This window comes from Anolis sagrei, chromosome 2 (assembly GCF_037176765.1).
Source record: "Anolis sagrei isolate rAnoSag1 chromosome 2, rAnoSag1.mat, whole genome shotgun sequence".
Taxonomy (NCBI): domain Eukaryota; kingdom Metazoa; phylum Chordata; class Lepidosauria; order Squamata; family Dactyloidae; genus Anolis; species Anolis sagrei.
In genome coordinates, this window is record NC_090022.1 from 138,757,168 (window position 1) to 138,775,338 (window position 18,171).

The window sequence follows — 18,171 nt, forward strand, 5'->3', positions numbered from 1 at the left end:
GATAGGATTTCCAATAACTTTCACAAAGACACTTTTTGTAAGACTTTAGTCCAGAACAATTTGTAAGCCTGAAGCCAGGACAGTACAGAACTAAGAACCACATGATAGCATGAAGAAGCATTTAACAACACAGCATGTAACGTTCTTGTACAACAGAAAAGAAAACACTACCACACTATCAATTCAATACTCTTTCACATGTTGCATTTTACCTGTAAAAACTTTGAGTTCCAACAACCTTCATGCATTTAAACTCCTTACGCACACGCCTTTGAGATCGTTTCAGAACTTCGGATGGCTGTGAGACACAGACAACTAAGCAGGGCTGAAGACTCACAGATCTGCTAAGAGCTCCTAAAATAAGAAGCGGATTTTCTTTCTCCACCCACTCATTGACAAGGCAGCCCCCTCCCCAGAATTACTTCAATTCAAAGAACATAATATAACCTGGTTTATATAACTGGTCCACTTACCCAGAGTGCTGTAGAGTTCTAACCTACTTTTTAGCAGTTGAGGTTATGATAACCTAGGTAACTAGGCAGGGAAGGGGGAGACAAATAGCAAGGAGAATACTTAAAGGGGGGAAAAAATCAATCCTAAAAACCTGGGTGAATTTATCCATCGGTCAGTATGACTACTATACATAAACTTGTATAAAAAAAGTAAGGCGCCATCCCTTTCTTTCTCTGAATAGACTGGCAAAAGAGCCTAGTCTGTCCCAGGAAAACCTAAAAGGAACACACTACTCTCTCCATTATGGTGCTGTTCCGGTTTTTGTTGAAAGTCTGGGCAGAGAAATGGCAGGGTGGGTTGCCTCTTGACTTTCCATTGGTGCTGGCCCATCTCCATAGAATGACACTCAACTTATCCAGGTCATATGGAAATCCATAATTTTGAAACCCAAAATATGTCTTTAGCTTATAACACGTAGTTGCAATATCACAAATGTATACATGTAATATCTGAAGGGTCACTCTGAGGTTTGGTCATTTGTTTTTTATTGGAGTAAAATACCAAATACAGTTTTATACTAGATTCTGAATTGCAAAGCAAGTTCCACAAAGCTGTATATTTAAATCACTGTGTAATCTTTGTTGTTGTTGCATGCCTTCAACAATGCATAGGTTCTCCATAAGCTTTTTTCAACTTATGGAGAATCTCTACATTTTTCCTGGCCCGATTTGTTCCGAGGGGGTTTCCCTTTGTCTTCCTCTTAGGCTGAGTGACTTGGCCAAAGTCATCCAGTTGATTTCTATGGCTGAACAAGTATTCAAACCCTGGTCTCCATAGGCCAACATTCAAATCACTACATCATGCTGGCTCTCATGTAGTCTTCTATTTTGGCATTTTCACAAAATCTTGTTTAACACAAACATGTCTAATTTCACATTTCTATTAAAAGGACAGTGCCTGCATTTATCACAATGACTACTTCAAGAGTGATCCAACAACTGCAACCTCTTCTTCCTTGAGGCTATTTAACACCTTATGAGTCCTTACAGTTACTCTCCGTTGGCAAGATGTTAACAGCAGATGTGGTTGAGTAAAGCTGGTATCCCCTATCAGACCCTTCTTGAATCACTAAAGAAATGTTGCAGAACTTGTCCACGATGAGTTAGTGTGTGCGCACAAAAATGGCAGGGGGAAAAGAGGGGCACTCCAAAAAGTGCATGCCTCCATCAACAATAATTTAGATGTGGAAACAATCATTTCCATCTAGGGAAACCTTTAGATGCCAAGGTTTAGAGACAGAACTGCTGTAGGCTGAAAAATCTGATCAGCCAATCTCTCCTCTCCTCATCCCTTTGGGGTGATTTCTCAAGTCACTCCTGACACAGGAAAAAAATCCCTTTGGGGTGGAGTCACCTGTTTGCTCACAATGCTTTTTTCTTTCCTTCACTCCTTCTTATGAGAAAACGGGTAAGTCACAGTTCTCTAGCTGCAGGATAATTCACAGTAGGAAACTGGATAAAGTTTCTGCAAAACCTGGCCAATGCAAATACTTGTTAATGGAACATTTAATTTAACTCTTGTCTCCTCTCTTTTCCTAAATATTCAACTGCTTCCATAAACAATTATTTTCCGTTTCCCATTGCTTCCTTTTGGTGCCTTCACCCACCTTTGCAATATTCCTTACATATTAGTTTTTTGATGAAAATAAGAAAACATGGATTTTCCTTATACAGGAAAGGACTAACTGGTTTTAGTTCAGAGAAATGTTCCTAAACTTGGCATCTTTCAGATGAGTTGCTCTACAATTTTTGCATCTGCATGCTGACTGAGGATGATAGGGATTGCAGTCCAACACATCTGGAGGGTGCTTGCCTGAGATAAAACAAAATTGTGAAGTCAGTTCACTTTCCTTTCACTTGCCAGAATTCTTTGAATTGTCTACATGTTTCTACACTTATTCCTGAATTATTGCTGCTTGATAATAACAAGTCCTCTCTACAGTTTGTCCTAGAAGCAGCATAGCATATCACACCCCAATGTTTGAAATAGGGATTACTCTCAGAACCAGTTCTGAATCCACTTCACTACAAGCAAAAGTGAGAAATGAATGGAAATATGAAAGCATGCCAACAGAGTACATATTGTTCACTAATAAGCAATCATATTGAGCTCAAACACTGCTAGGATTGAGTACCATGACTTATAGGCCGATTTGATCCTCACAGCCTCTTTTGTTTCAAACACAGCCTCTTCTGTTTCAAAATCAAAGGGCAATACTATTGAGTCAGACAGAGAGCATTTCAAATTCTTAGAGGCAGCTGTTCTCAATAGTAAAGTGATCATATACTTCAGCTCACCTTAGATAACTGGTGACTCTTGGGCAATGCAAGATACCATGATTATCTGCATAAACATGAAGAACCGGTTTAGTATGGCAATCTATTGTGCAGCACTAGCTTCACCAACAAGGAGTATTATCTCATCTGTATATGCATTAGATTACACAGCCCAACAGAAAAAAAAATCTTGGGTGTCTTGGTTTTGAGGCTTGTTCATGGGGTTATTTGGGGTACTGATTCAGAAAACTGCATTGGATACAACGCAGCAGCTCAAATTTCTTAGATATGATCATCACGGTTTTATGTGGGCGAGGAGGTGGCAATTGGTATTTACCATATGCTATGTACCTCAAAAAATAGCTGAAGGGGGAGAATGGGTGCCGTTTTTGGAATCAGGAGGCCAAATACACCCAGAAACAGGGCTAACATTTGAGGCAGCAAAATTTGTGTTGGCCAATGTCATAGGCAGACCACTCTAAAATCTTTTTCTGATTAATCTTTCATTTGTTTTCCCTGAAGTAATTCATATTCTGTGCCATCTTGGTTTCATTTGGGAGAAAGGCAGGATACAAATTAAAAATATACCAATACAGACCATACCTCCATAGTGGCAAGATATCTTGTGCACTTACAATGTAATCTGTTTTGCTAAGACAGGACTTCAACACCTATATGATGTGGGGGAACAGCAGGACTTTTCTCTAGTACCACACACCAGAACCATATTGATGACCCTTGATCTATAATTGTTTCTTTCCTGGAAGCTCTCTATGGACGAGGAGGCAGAAGTAAAAAGATCTCTCTAGAAATCTAATGTATCCTCCTGACCATTTTGTGGTATGCATTTCCAAAATATTCCCATTGAGTTGCCCTTGAGAACCTAGAAAATTATCAGAGGATATCTCTCTAGGGTCCTCCAGAGCAACCCTAGAGTATGCTGGCACTGAAAATCTGGTAATTAATGATGTTCAGTCATATACTCCTATAATAACTGTTTGACAAAGGATGTGTCCCCTACAGATAAAAGGATATTACTATAACAATGCAAACATTATTACCAATATGTGGATAAAGGCAGAACAGGGAGAGGGATGACTATTATGGTGTAATCTAAAGATTGTTTTAAGAATATTAAGAAAACCAAAGAAGCTTGGTTTTTTATCTATTATATGAAACTTTATTTGTATACCGTTCTATCTCCCCGAGGAGACTCAGGGTGGTTTCCAGCACAGGTAAAACATTTAATTACCAGCACAAAAACATACAAAATAACAATTATAAAACATAAACATAATACAATTAAAACAATCATAACATGTTTAAAATTTAATTTTTTGTTGGTGGAGGCAGAATAAGGGAATAAACTAACGAGATGCCTTTAATCTCTCAGCTGTCCTCAATTTCTATAGCACAGCTGCCTTACTCTATGTCCCTGTATGCATCATTTTCTCCAAGGCAAAAATCCAAGTGCCTCCTTACTCAGCAGGTAGCTGGGACCCGGTTGTATTCAAGCCCCCTGTGAAACTGGTCACCTGTGAATGGATAAGTCAGCTAACAACCTATCAGGAGAAGTACATGTGGATTACATAAGAGACCTCCTTCTTGGCTACACAACCAGCTGTGTGAGCAAAGGCAGACAAATGCCAAGAATTGGGTCAGAGAAAGCCCCCTGCTAGACTTCCAGATAGACACAAGGTTGTTCAGAAGAGGTATTGAGGTCCATCAGCTTAATTTATAAGATGGCTAAAACATTTCCCTTTGTTGTTCAAAGCAGTGTGGTAAATTCACAGGGCTGATATTCCTGGCGTGTACTAAATCTATCTCATTAGAAAGAGTTTTTTAACCCCTGCGTTTATACCACCAGTTCCATTTTGAACACAATAGAAATCTACCTTTGTTCTTTCTAGACACATATAAGACTTGTTTTAAATGTGTTCACCAGCCCAGCAGAGCTCCTCTTTTCCTACAAACTCTGACATACTAGTCTCTTATGCTTCAGATGAAAAGGGCATTAAGAATGTTGCTTCTTCATAAGAATGTTAAAAGCATAAAAATAAAAGAAAGAACCTATTTTAAGGAAGCCATTATGTGACGAGGGAAGACTTCTTTAAAGAGATGATCATATAAATAGTGGTATGGTAAGGGACGTCCCACTTTGGAACTTATGCACCCTTTATTAATTTTGTTAAATATTAAAATAAAACACACTTTTTGGCACAGCAAGGTAATGTCACAGGCTGTTTTCACAGTAATAATTTTACAGGAGAGACTAGACATTTTCCAGGTGGGAAATTAAATAGATAATGCTCAACAGCCTAAGCAGAAGAGGCTTAGTAGATAAAGAATTGCTCAGAGATCCTTGAACACTTACATCTGTACTCTCCATTATTATCATCACCACCAGGAATTCATTTAGAATAACACTGCAGGTGATGTCCCAGTACAGGTTCCCAGAAAAACTGGCAACACCATGTGGTAGTTTGACATTAGGTTTGATTGCAAAATGTCTGATTATGACAAAATCCAAAAGCTGTTCATGCGGCAGAACTAGTATTTGTTCTTATCTGCAGTGTAGGTGTAGAACATCTCCCCAGATGAAACTCAACACCTGTCTCATAGATGTCAGAACAACATTCTAAATATAACAATCTACTTTTTTAAAAGCAGTTTTAATACAGGCTGCTGCCAAAATCAGCTGCAGTTTCAAAATACCCATCATTTTGAACTAATCAATCTGCTAAATTTACAAGCAGATGTTTATGCAGCTCTGTCACTATGAAATCTGTATGTTACTCTATGAACACTACAGCTTTAGCTCTTAAACAAAGCAAGGCTTTCATTGTTTTGGAATACTAATATTAAAATGAATTTAGAGTTATACACTGACTAATTAAGTTTGGACACTAAACAGGAACACACTGCTAATTCATATTAGCAATGTTAGCCAATTTAACAAATGAGACAGAAACTCCTTTTTACAAAGCTTTTTTATGTCCATCCAGATCTCTTTTTTGTCTAGTTCTTTCTCTAGCTGGAAAGTTTTAGACTTAGAGACATCAGCGGTGAGGTAGTGTTGAGTTGTTATTGCTCCAATTCATCTCGGTGACACCCCCCCCCCCCCCAATACAGTTATTCAAACTATTTTTATTTGCAAACTTTAAACAATGCCACACTCCCTTCTCCTTTACAACATTATTGACAACCTACATCTCTTCCTCCCCACAAAACAGTTACGGGTAGTACTGACTTATTCAATCATTCAGATTTCAGAAATAATGCTATAAGATGGATTTCCAAATATAAATGAATGAATGCCTTGCTGGGCAGTTTCTAGCATGGTACTGAAAACATTAAAGGCTGCAGAGTTTACTGTAAATATTTTCACAGATTCAAAAGGAATATTCAATTGAACCCCTGAAGAGAATGTGCATGAAATATGACAAGTCCAGACATCAACAGAATCTGTGTTCCCTGCTTTCAAACATTTTTCCACAATAGACTTGGATATGCATGATCACCCACTCATTTAAAAAAAAGGTTCCTATCCACATTTGAATAGTTCCAGAACTGAGTTTATACCAAGTCTACTAATTCATTCTGCTTGGGAGAATGGTAATATTAAAAAAAGAGTGAACCTGCCTCCTTTACCTTCAACAAGTGTGGTGGGGGTAATTATAGGAGATACGGCTTGCATAACAGCCTATGCTTGCTGAAATGTATTCTTCCTTCTTACTTTTCCTGTGGCCACACTAGGATGGGAATGGTAGCAAAACACTCTATTGGCTTTGATTTTCATTGTAATTAAGAGTAACTAGAATACACAATTCTAATAAAAATTGTCATTAAAACTCTGCTCCTTTTCCCTCTTCTCCCAATCTTATGTGTGTATTGAGGATTCTAAAATGACTGTAAGAACTTTTGTTGTTTACCTTTCAACACCTCTTTGGAAGCCTTCACAGACTGACAAGCAGAGTTAAAAAAAATAAAAAAAATATTTATCCACCTGCAATGCACTTCATTTTATAAGCCACACCAGATAGCTAGAGAAAATCTGTTTACCTATTTTGCTGTCCTACGTTTGTAACACATACCTCTTTACAACCTAGCAAAAATGCAAACACACTTAAAAAATAATGTTCTCTCTGAAGCTCACTTTCCAGACTGGACATGTTTTATATGATCTTCTTGGAAAGGAGAAGGCACATGCCTCACCCAAGGTGAACTATCATAAAATACTGGAAAGCAGAAGGCACGTGTAATCCAAGTGTAAGCTCGCCCTGTGCTGAATGGAAGCCATGGTAATGACTAAGTGCCAGTCGATATTTTAACACATTCAGACTCTGGCAGAAATGTTCAAAGGAGATGAAACTAAGAGCTCAGTTAAACGGACTTGCAAACACAGAAAAATGACAACTACTTTATTTTTATATTCCACCACCATCTCCCCGAAGGGACTCAGGGTGGCTTACAAGCGGGACCAAGCCCAATAATAACAGAGTTTGCCAGTTTCAAAAAATCATGAAAATTAAGCAAGCAGCAATTAAGATTCAAAGTAATCATATGAGGAGATCAAAACTACTCATCATATGAGACATGGAAAACCCCACTTCACTTTCCAGAGGGTTAAACATGCTCAGTCTCAATGGGCAAAAAAACTGTATCTTGTGGTACATGAATGACAGAGAAATGCCAGAACATTTCATTGATGTGTTGCCTCATTAACTTCGACTCAGGAAGTTAATGTGTCCTTTCTTCTTGGCCGAAAGCAACTAAATCCATTAAAACTGATTTCCCCTGTCCTCCATCCTTCAGTTGGGGAGTAGCACTTCCAGAAAACGGATACTGTCTTCAGTCTACAGCAGGCCTAGGCAAACTTCGGTCCTCCAAGTGTTTTGAACTCCAACTCCCACAATTCCTAACAGCCTCAGGCACCTTCCTTTTTGAAAAGGGCCTGAGGCTGTTGGGAATTGTGGAAGTTTAAGTCCAAACACCCGGAGGGCCCAAGTTTGCCCAGGTCTGGTCTACAGAGATCACTACGTGTGCATTTACAATTCACAGTTTGACACCACTTGAACTGCCTTGGTTCAGTGCTATGACATCATGGAAGTTGTCCTTTTACAAGGCCGTCTCTCCAAAAATGTGCTGGTGTGTCTGTTTTGTTGTTGTTCATTCGTTCAGTCGTCTCCGACTCTTTGTGACCTCATGGACCAGCCCGCGCCAGAGCTCCCTGTCAGCCGTCACCACCCCCAGCTCCTTCAAGGTCAGTCCAGTCACTTCAAGGATGCCATCCATCCATCTTGCCCTTGGTCGGCCCCTCTTCCTTTTGCCTTCCACTTTCCCCAGCATAATTGTCTTCTCTAGGCTTTGCTGTCTCCTCATGATGTGGCCAAAGTACTTCAACTTTGTCTCTAGTATCCTATTTGGTGTGTCTGACCAATCTGCAAATCCTATCTGGAAGCAAGGCAGTTAAAAAGGCACAGAGCCCCCTTTGCCGCCCCCTCCCCCCAAACCCCGGCTGGCTACGTGGGCGGAAAGGCTGGCAGGCTTCAGTCGGCGCACGTGGAAGCCGGGACTTCAAAGGGATTGGCTGCTCCGCCAGATTCCGCATCACGTGACGCAGCCGCCCTCTCGCGGGCGAGGAAAAGCAGCCGGCAAGGACACGTGACCGGCTCAGACCAGCCGGCGAGGCCACGTGACGGCGCTGGAAGTAAAGCTTGGCTCTGTGCAGCTGAGACACAACCACTGCCTCTTGAAAGAGCCCAGCGCTTCGATGTCCCGGGGTTTTAATTAGCCCGCCTCTCTTAGAGACACCTTGCGATCCCGCGCACATTCCCAGGTACCCTTAACATGGACCTGGGTGCTTCTCCGCGGTAGAATGAACGCAGAGTGGCATCACTTGAACTGCCATGGCTCAATGCTGTGGAACAATGGGGACTGTCGCTTTGTATGGCGCCAGCACTCCTTGGTAAGAAGGCAAAAGACCTTGCAAAACTACATCTCCCAGGATTCCATAGCACTGCGCTTTGGCAGTTCACGCGGTGTCAAACTGCATCACTTCTACAGTGTAGCTGCACCTTCTGAGGGCCCTTCCACACAGCCCTATATCCCAGAATATCAAGGCAGAAAATCCCACATTATCCGAGTGTGGATTCAGATAACCCAGTTATCTGAATCCTGCCTTTATATTCTGGGATATAGGGCTGGGTGGAAGGGCCTTGACTCTAAGCCTGCATAACATTTGTAAGCCCTCCTGCAGTGCAGTTCTCCACAGCAGTGGCTCTCAGACTATGGCTTCAAGGTTTTTTGGGAATTCAGCCTTCAAAAGTCCCCACTGTCGACTAACAAACAGGAATCCTGGGCAGTAAAGTCCAAAAATATAAGCCCCAAAGTTTAAGGATAGATCAGCTCTGAACCTCTCTGAAGTCAATGAGACTTAAAACTGTAGGTAGGCGTATATACTACTGGCAGTCCTGATCTCGATACTGTTTTTGTGCAGGTTTTCCAACTTAATGGATCCCAACCTGTACAAGGTTTCTTTCTAAACTTCCAATGCTTTGTTGTTGTGTGCCTCCAAGTTAGTTCTGACTTAAGGCAAGCCTTCTGCAGGGTTTTCTGAGACTGAACATGTGTGACTCTCCCAAGGTCACCCAGTGGGTTCCCATGTCTGCGCGAGGAATCAAACCCTTGCCTCCAGTTGTAGCCCAATGCTCAAACCATTACACCCTGCTAGTTCTCCTTCCAGTGCAACAGTTCGGAAGCTTCAAATGGTCCAACGGGCGGCAGCTAGGTTGCTAACAGGAGTGGCTCTCAGGGACTCCTCTGAGCGCCACCAGCTCCACTGGCTGCCAGTCTGCTACCGAGCACAGTTCAAAGTGTTGGCTTCAGTCTATAAAGCCCTAAACGGTTCTGGCTCTGCTTATCTGTCCAAACGTATCTCTCCTTATGAACCATGCAGGAATTTAAGATCTTCTAGACAGGCCCTGCTCTCTGTCCCTTCACAGGTTCGGTTGGTGGGGATGAGAGATAAGGCCTTTTCAGTGGTGGCCCCTTGGCTATGGAACGCCCTCCCAGGAGACATTAGATTGGCTCCCACTCTCCTAACATTAAAAAAAAAAGTCAAAATCTGGTTTTGTGAGCAGGCTTTCTCAAATGCAATGTAGTAAATAATTACTTGACCTCAGAACAGCTGGACAATTGCAATTGGATAAAAATTCTGGAAATTAGATACAGAGGATTTATGTTTTTATGTTTCATTGATTTTATTGTTTATAGAATTTTATGGATGTTTATATGCTTTTAATTGTTTTTATTATTGTGGCATCGAATTGTGTCGGTCTTGTAAACCGCCTTGAGTCACCCTTGGGCTGAGAAGGGCGGTATAGAAATATAGTAAATAAAATAAATAAATAAACACTTTTTAAAAAATATACAGGTAGTGACTCATAGTTAAAATTTTCAAAATCCAATTATCACAGGGACATAAGGTGAGGTGAAATCTCACAGGGGCATAGACAGCAAAACAAACATCACAGGGGTGTTGACCCTTCCTTGTGCTATATTATTCCAGGCAGGTGTGTCTTCATCCAAACCTTTTACACACATACGCGCGCGCAGCTGGAGTTACACTTAAAATGTACCTGTTCCAACTTATATAGAAATTCAACTTAAAAGAACAAACCTACAGAACCTTACTATCCACTTCAAGCACATTGTTACAAATGTAGACATACACATCTCAATCAATGTCACTTTTAAAACCACCCTTGTCAGAGTGGGAACATTTCTCTCGGTCTGCAATATATTTCTGTTCCTCTTCCTTGCCAAAATTATCTGTAGCCTAGGGACACAGAACTAAGGAAAGTATAGTCACATAAGCAATCACTGACACATAGAGGAAATGAAATAACAAGTGAAAGGCAGATACACACAAATGAGTTACAAGAGTTAACAGTAGCCACAAGCTCCAAGGAATACTATGTATACTAGCCAAGAGTGCCATGGGATGTGTGAAATTGTCAGTACTCCTGCCAGCAACTGCAATTTTCCCAGATGGTTTGAGAATCACTACCTGATATAGATAAAATTTTACTCAATGGGATTTGAAGTTTCAACCTAGACAGGGAAGAGTTCTTTCAAAGAAATGCATTTCAATCTAGCTAGGGAAGACTTCTGCCAAAGCAATGCACTTCTAGGCAAAACTTTTTTTTTCTTTGTCTTATACTATACTTGTACAGGTTCAGCATTCCATTCCTTATGTAGAACTCCAAAATCTGAAATTTTCCTTATGGGTTGCCAAAATAGGACACCTTTGCTTTCTGAAGGTGCAATGTACACACACTTTGTCTCATGCACAAAATTATTTAAAATACATTATTGTGTATAAAGTTACCTTCAGGCTATGCATATGAAAAAATCCATCAATTCTGTATTTAGATTTGGGTCCCAACAACATATTTCATTATCTACATAGATGCATATAAAGAGATATTTCAAAATCTGAAGAAAACCCACAATACAAAATCCTTCTGGTCTCAAGCACTTTAGATAAGGAATACTCAATCGATATTAATTGTGATTAGCAAAACAACTGTTTTGACAGACTTGTCTTTATGTTATTTTTAAATTACATTTGCTTTCAAAGTATATATTATTACTGTCAGTTGTAGTGAACATCTCTATAGGAAAGGAAAGGTCAAGCTGACGTTACCTTATAACAACCTTTATCATGAGATAGCTCCCAAGGTGGAGTATACATTTAATAAAATTACACTGCTGTCATCTGTCTCCAGATGATGGAAATACGAACAGCTTGGGTGAAAACGGGCAGGAGAAAGAATTAGGACAATCAGTCATTTTAACTTTAACAGCCAGAAGGGCTTCAGTGTTAGAAGGTGGAGTGTAAGACTGACACAAGACTGCAGTGTATAGACTGCAGCCCTCAGTATACTCATCTGCTGCAAAAGAACCATGAAGAGGCTTTGAAAATTATGAAACACCAGAACACTATTTTTTTATATTTCTCAACAATCCTCACATTCAATGATAATCAAAAAACAAAATAGTAATGTAAGTTAGTACTAGTAGCTTCATCAACACTTCTGTAACTGATTCTACACACCTAGTGATGGAAGCTTTATTTTTCCAAGAGTAAACAGAATATATATGGTTTGGGGAAAATACAATGAAGCAGTACATTTAAAAAAAACAAACATCTGGATCATCTGAAACAAATGGGTAACTGAGAAACATTTTAAAAATAAAAAATAATACTAGTACGGTTCCGGCCCAGTGTATTTGTCCGAACGGATCTCCCTCTACGTCCCACCTCGAAGTTTAAGATCTTCTGGGGAGGCCCTGCTCTCGACCCCGCCAGTGTCACAAGTGAGGCTGGCGGGGACGAGGAGCAGGGCCTTCTCAGTGGCGGCCCCCCGCCTGTGGAACTCACTCCCCGGGGAAATCAGATCGGCGACTTCCCTTCTAGCATTTAGGAAAAAACTAAAGACCTGGATGTGGGACCAAGCTTTTGGTCACTCTGACAACTAACTCAAGGACCTGGCGATAGACAAGGACAAACGGAACAGAACGGATGTATGGACTCTGATATATGGACTCTGACATGAGATTGTTTTAGGATTTATGATTTTATTATGTATTGATGTTTTAATCTAACTGCTGAATTGTTATATTTTTGGATTACTTGTTGTGTGTTTGGGCATCTAATTGTGCCCTCCCTGTAAGCCGCCCTGAGTCCCCCTCGGGGTGAGAAGGGCGAGGTATAAGTGAATGAAATAAATAAATAATAAATAAATTGTTGAAAGATTCCTTTTAAAAAAGAGCCAGATATATGTTAAATTGTAATATTTAAGAAGGTAATTGTGACTTACTTCCACTGTAAAGAGCAGGGAAGGAAGGGTAAGAAAAATGTTTTGTGTTACCTTGGAGATTAAGTGATTTATTTAAACTGGTGTAATTCACAGATTACAATCCACTTTCTCAAATGGACTGATCCATTTATAATCCCGCATCAAGCATGAGCAGTTGCATAATTTGGAGGAATCAGAGAGAAAAAGTATACTGATGAGTACAACGGTCACACTGGTACAGCTATCTTCCTGCGCATTTATACCTGAGTGTTAAACACTGCACATAAACGTATAGAAAGTCAGTTTTGGCATCACCCCTCTGATGGTGTCACTTGGTGTGGTGGCCATCCCACACATCTGCCAGCAACATTAGTCTCACTTCTTCAGTAGTTCTTCTAATGTTCTGTGGTGTGCAATTTGTTATGGGTTGTTCTTAGGACGCAGCTACACTGTAGGATGACTGCAGTTTAACACCACTTTAACTGCTATGACTCAATCCTAGGAATCCTAGGAGTTGTAGTTTGAGTGTCAAACTGAATTCTGGGAATTGTGTTTAGGTGAGCCACCCGCACCTTTTGACAGAGAAGGTGAAAGACCTTGTAAAACTATAAATCCCAATATTCCATAGCAGTCATGGGCAAACTTTGGCCCTCCAGGTGTTTTGGACTTCAACTCCCACAAATCCTAACAGCCTATTAGCTCTTAGGAATTGTAGGAGTTGGAATCCAAAACACCTGGAGGGCTTAAGTTTGTCCATGCCCGTTCCATGGCATTGAGCCACAGCAGTTAAAAGTGTAGTCAAGCTGCATTTATTCCAGGGTGTAAATGCATCCTTAGGATATTTGTAAAGGCAGTTTTTATAGTTGCTTGTTTCCTTCCTGAAGCCCTTGAAGAGAAGTGGAATTTATATTTAGAGTTAAAAATAAAAACGCCCCACCTCTAGTAAACGGCAGAAGACTGGATCAGGACTTGCACACTTCTTGTAAGGAATAGGTAAAGGTTTTCCCCTGACATTTAGTCCAGTCGTGTCCGACTCTGGGGTGTGGTGTTCATCTCCATTTCTAAGAGCTGGCGTTGTCCATAGACACCTCCAAGATCATGTGGCTGGCATGACTGCATGGAGCGCCGTTACCTTCCCGCTGGAGCAGTACCTATTTATTTACTCACATTTGAATGTTTTGGAACTGCTAGTTGGCAGTAACTGGGGCTGACAGCGGAAGCTCACGCTGCTCCCTGGATTCGAACCTGCAACCTTTCAGTCAACAAGCTTAGCAGCTCAGTGGTTTAACCCACTGCGCCACCGGAGGCTCCTCTTGTAGGAAGAAATAACAACCAATAATAATGAAAAAGAGGATCAACTTATCTGGCACTTTAACCACAATACCTACAATAACTAGCTGCCCTCACCACAATAAGTAATAACATATCAACAATAATGCAGATGAGTGTTATCTGGCACTTTAACCACAATGCCTGTCCCAAGTAACCGACCTCACAATAAATAATAATAATAATAATAATAATAATAAATCAACAATAATAATGCAAGGGGGAGGGTTATCTGGCACTTTAACCGCAATACCTGCCACAGTAACTCATTGCCTCCTGAAGCATCAGAGTCAAAATCAACAACAACGTTCCGTAAGAAAGGAAGCAGAAAGTGCTCTCCTTACCTCAAATCACCTTGCACTCTTTGGAATGACAGCGGCAAAACAGGACACCTGCTGGACACTCAAGTGTGTTTGTGTGTTCAAGACCAGCCTTTCCTCGATCTCAGTGTTTGTTCAAGGCCAGCCTCTCCTTGATCCCTCTGCAAACAGCAGGACTGAGGCGGGTAAGCGAGGCTGGCGCTTGAAATCGTAGGGAGCGACCGAAGTGAAGCGGCTCCACCGGGGGAGCCAATGGGAGCGCGCCGGAAGTGACGCAAGGGGAGGCCATTTTTTAAAAACCCTGAGGGAGACCTCCTCCCTCTGAAACCAGACCTCTCTGTCACTCACTTTGAATTCAAACCAGCTGACAGGCGGGAGTGTTATTACCATAGCAGGCTTCCTCTAACTGGGGCCTTCCAGCTGTTTCGGCCTTTAACTCCCACAATTCCTGACTATTGAATGGGCTGGCAATAGGGGCTTCTGAGAGTTGGAGATCAAACAGCTGGAGGGCCGCAGTTTGAAGAAGCCTGACCCACAGCAGCTGGTATTCACCCATCCATAGTCTAACCAAGGCTGACCCTGCTTAACTTCCAAAGCCAGTCAGGATCTGGCGCCTTTTGGAAGCATCAGCTTCTATAAACCTCCACAGAATCTGAATCTCTTTTTTCTTTTTCCTTCATCACATTAGAGAAAAAATCCACTTAAAACCCAGTTTCTGCCTCCTGCAGAATTCTGGGGTTTGTAGTATAGTGAGGCTGATAAAGGCTCCTCCCTAAACTACAAACCCCAGAATTCTGCAGGAGGCAGCCACCGGATTTAAAGTGGATTCATTCTCTAGTATGATGAGGCCTACAAAGAGTTCAGATTCTTAGAGCCAATACCAATGGATCTCCTTATCCACAGTTTGGAAATGTTAAAATCTCCCATCAAAAAAGTAAGCACCCACAGGGTGCACCTACTCTAGTAGTGGTTCTCAACCTGTGAGTCCCCAGGTGTTTTGGCCCCAGCTCCCAGAAATCCCAGCTAGTTTACCAACCGTTAGGATTTCTGGGAGTTGAAGGCCAAAACACCTGGGGACCCACAGGTTGAGAACCACTGCCAAAGTAGGATGAACGCAGTTTGACACCACCTGGCTCAATGCTATGGGATAATCCTAAGAACTGTAGTTTTACAAGGACCATTGCCTTCTCTGCATACACTACTGGTGTCTCGTTGAACTACAAATCCCAGACTGATACGGGGCAGTTCAAGTGGTGTCAAACTGCGTTAATTCTGTAGTGTAGATGCAGCTGACTTAGACGCATGTGGAGCCCATGTCTCTGTATATTATAATCAGAAGTCAGCCTTCCTAGAATGGCAGGGCTTTATTCCCAGATGCTCCATGCAGTCATGCCGGCCACATGACCTTGGAGGCGCCTACGGACAGCGCCGGCTCTTCGCCTTAGAAATGGAGATGAGCACCACTCCCCAGAGTCGGACTCGACTAGACTTAATGTCAAACTTTTACCTGTTGTTCCCAGATAAATGAACTGGGGCGGAACCCCACTAACTCCCTCCCTCCCAGTTGACTACTTACCGTCTGCGACCGGCTCCCCATGGCGCCTCCTGCCACCCTCGCTTCCCTTTGGGCTCGGTAAGGACACCAAACCCGATTCCTTCCCGCCTCTCAAACTGCGAATGGCGCCAAAAGGCTCCCGCGCGCCGCCTTAAAGGGGCCACGCCGCTTCCTGTCGCCTCGACAAGGTTACTTACTTCAGAGTGAGCCCATTGATCTCAATAGGGGTTAGGCCCCTTCTGCGCTGTCATATAAAATCTAGATTACGTGGATTATCTTCTTTGATAATCTGGATTATATGGCAGTGTAGGAGGGCCAGGAGTCCAACGCTTCCACCACTAAGCCACTGCGCCTCCCATACATCACTATGCTTTTTTCGAATGCTCAGTCCCAGTCCGGCGTTGCCCCTTTAAGGCTCTTTCGGCGCCTTGCTAAATCTTTGTTGCTTTTGCGCATGCGCCAGGGCGCTGCAGACCAATACTCTATTGCAGTTAAGAGTGATGATACAGTCAGAGAAGTATTCCTACTAGCTAGTCTTGCTTCTGGGAGTAGCAGAGAGTCCACCTACCCTGTTGTAAACTGCATTATAAGGTAGTGTAAGCCGCCCCGCTTCCTCTTGGAGAGGGAGTGGGATATAAGTAATATTATTATTGTGTAGATGGGGCTAGAAAAAAACATTAAAAGTTCGGGACTTTTTAAAAGGCGGAGAAGAACAAAATGCCTAGTAAGTAACGTGTGGACAATAAAAGACCACAAGTACACCCACACACTGTAGAACAAATACGGTTTGACACCATTTTAACTGCCCTGGCTCAATACTATGGAATCCTGGGAGTTGTGTTTTGGCGAGGCATCAGCACTCCAGCTCCCAGGATTCTATAGCATTGAACCCTGACAGTTATAGGTGGCCTCAAACTGCATTAATTATACAATGTAGATGCACCCCATGAGGCAGAATGTGGAGGGTTGCCTCAGGCAGAGAATTTTGACAGGAAAAGACAGCCTTTTCTTAGTCATTTAATACTTTGAATTGCTTTTGAGTTTTCCAGGCCGTAAGGCCATGTTCCAGAAGCATTCTCTCCTGACGCTTCACTCACATCTATGGCAGGCATCCCCACAACCTCTGAGGACACCTTCCATAAATGTGGGTGAAACATCAGGAGAGAATGCTTCTGGAACATGGCCTTACAGCCTGGAAAACTCACAGCAACCATGAAAGCCTTCAACAATACATTTAATATATTGTTATTATGATTTTTTTTACTGCCAGGAGAGGGATTTCCTCCACCAAAATAACTAGCTTTAAGCACCATGTAGCAGGTTGGGTGGATTTGCTGCTGTGCCTCAAATAGCAAAATGTCTTGGGCAAGTTCCTGCCGTTGAGAAAAAGCACCATAAGCAGGGATTTCTCCAACATCTCTACCTTAAAAGTCTTTATGTTTTGTCCCAACACATGGAGGGAAAAAAACCCCCCACTATTGATAAATTCATCATAGAGAATGAGAATAAGTTCCTCATAGGGAATGTCAAGTATTTAAAATAGCAGTAAAGGGACAACTGAAATTCATGACACGCAAGGCTGACAACAGACAAAAACAGCAACTTAAATACTAAATGAAATTTTGATTTCAGAGTTTCTCTCTAAAATTAACATAATTTGATCAGTCCCTGATCTCCCCAGTGTTGAACTCCTATTACCCCTAGATTTGGGTGGTGGAAGTCAAGAGTCTGCTCCTAACTGGTCAAATGGGTCAACTTGTTTGGTGGGATGTAACACTCTTCATCCCCAGACTGTGTAGTGAGGGGGTAAAGATGTTGGGAGATGTAAGTAGGGTGAGCCTTCTGATGAGTAAGGAAGAGAGGACACATTTGGTTGTGTTGGGACTCACACGGCTCTCAAGATGTGGGTGAACGACAACAACTCCCATCATCACCTGTCAATCTCCCCAAACCCCACAAATTGGCCATGATGGGTATGTGTGCCAGGTTTGGTCCAGAACCATCGTCGATGGCCATAATGCAACTCCCTGGATGTGGGTGGACTACAGCTCCCATCATCCTCTATCACCCCACCACCACCCAGTTTTTTTTTTAAATTGTTCATGATGGCTATGTGTGCCAAGTTTGGTCTAGATCCACCGTCTGTGACATTTACATCGCTCTCCAGATATGGATGGTCCCATAAACACACACCCCCAAAAGAAAAACCCACAATTGTTTTAAAATTGGACAAAAATGGGTATGTGTACCAAGTTTGGTCCCAATTCATCAAACCACACAGGAGCCTTTATGGATCAAATATACACATAAAT

General features: G+C 41.9%; 1 protein-coding gene across 5 annotated transcripts in view; it reads right to left on the reverse strand.

Annotated features, from left to right (window-relative positions):
- The window catches only part of TIMELESS (timeless circadian regulator), a 50,041-nt gene extending 34,061 nt beyond the window's left edge, over nucleotides 1–15,980 (reverse strand). For 3 of the 5 annotated variants that reach the window (XM_060764076.2, XM_067463912.1, XM_060764074.2), the window contains exon 1: nucleotides 15,881–15,980. The gene's annotated coding sequence lies outside the window, so the exon portion shown is untranslated. Of the gene's footprint in view, nucleotides 1–14,328; nucleotides 14,553–15,880 lie in introns of those variants that run through there. The other 2 variants (XM_060764077.2, XM_060764075.2) reach the window with 1 other exon arrangement.
- Between the last annotated feature and the right edge of the window lie 2,191 nt (nucleotides 15,981–18,171).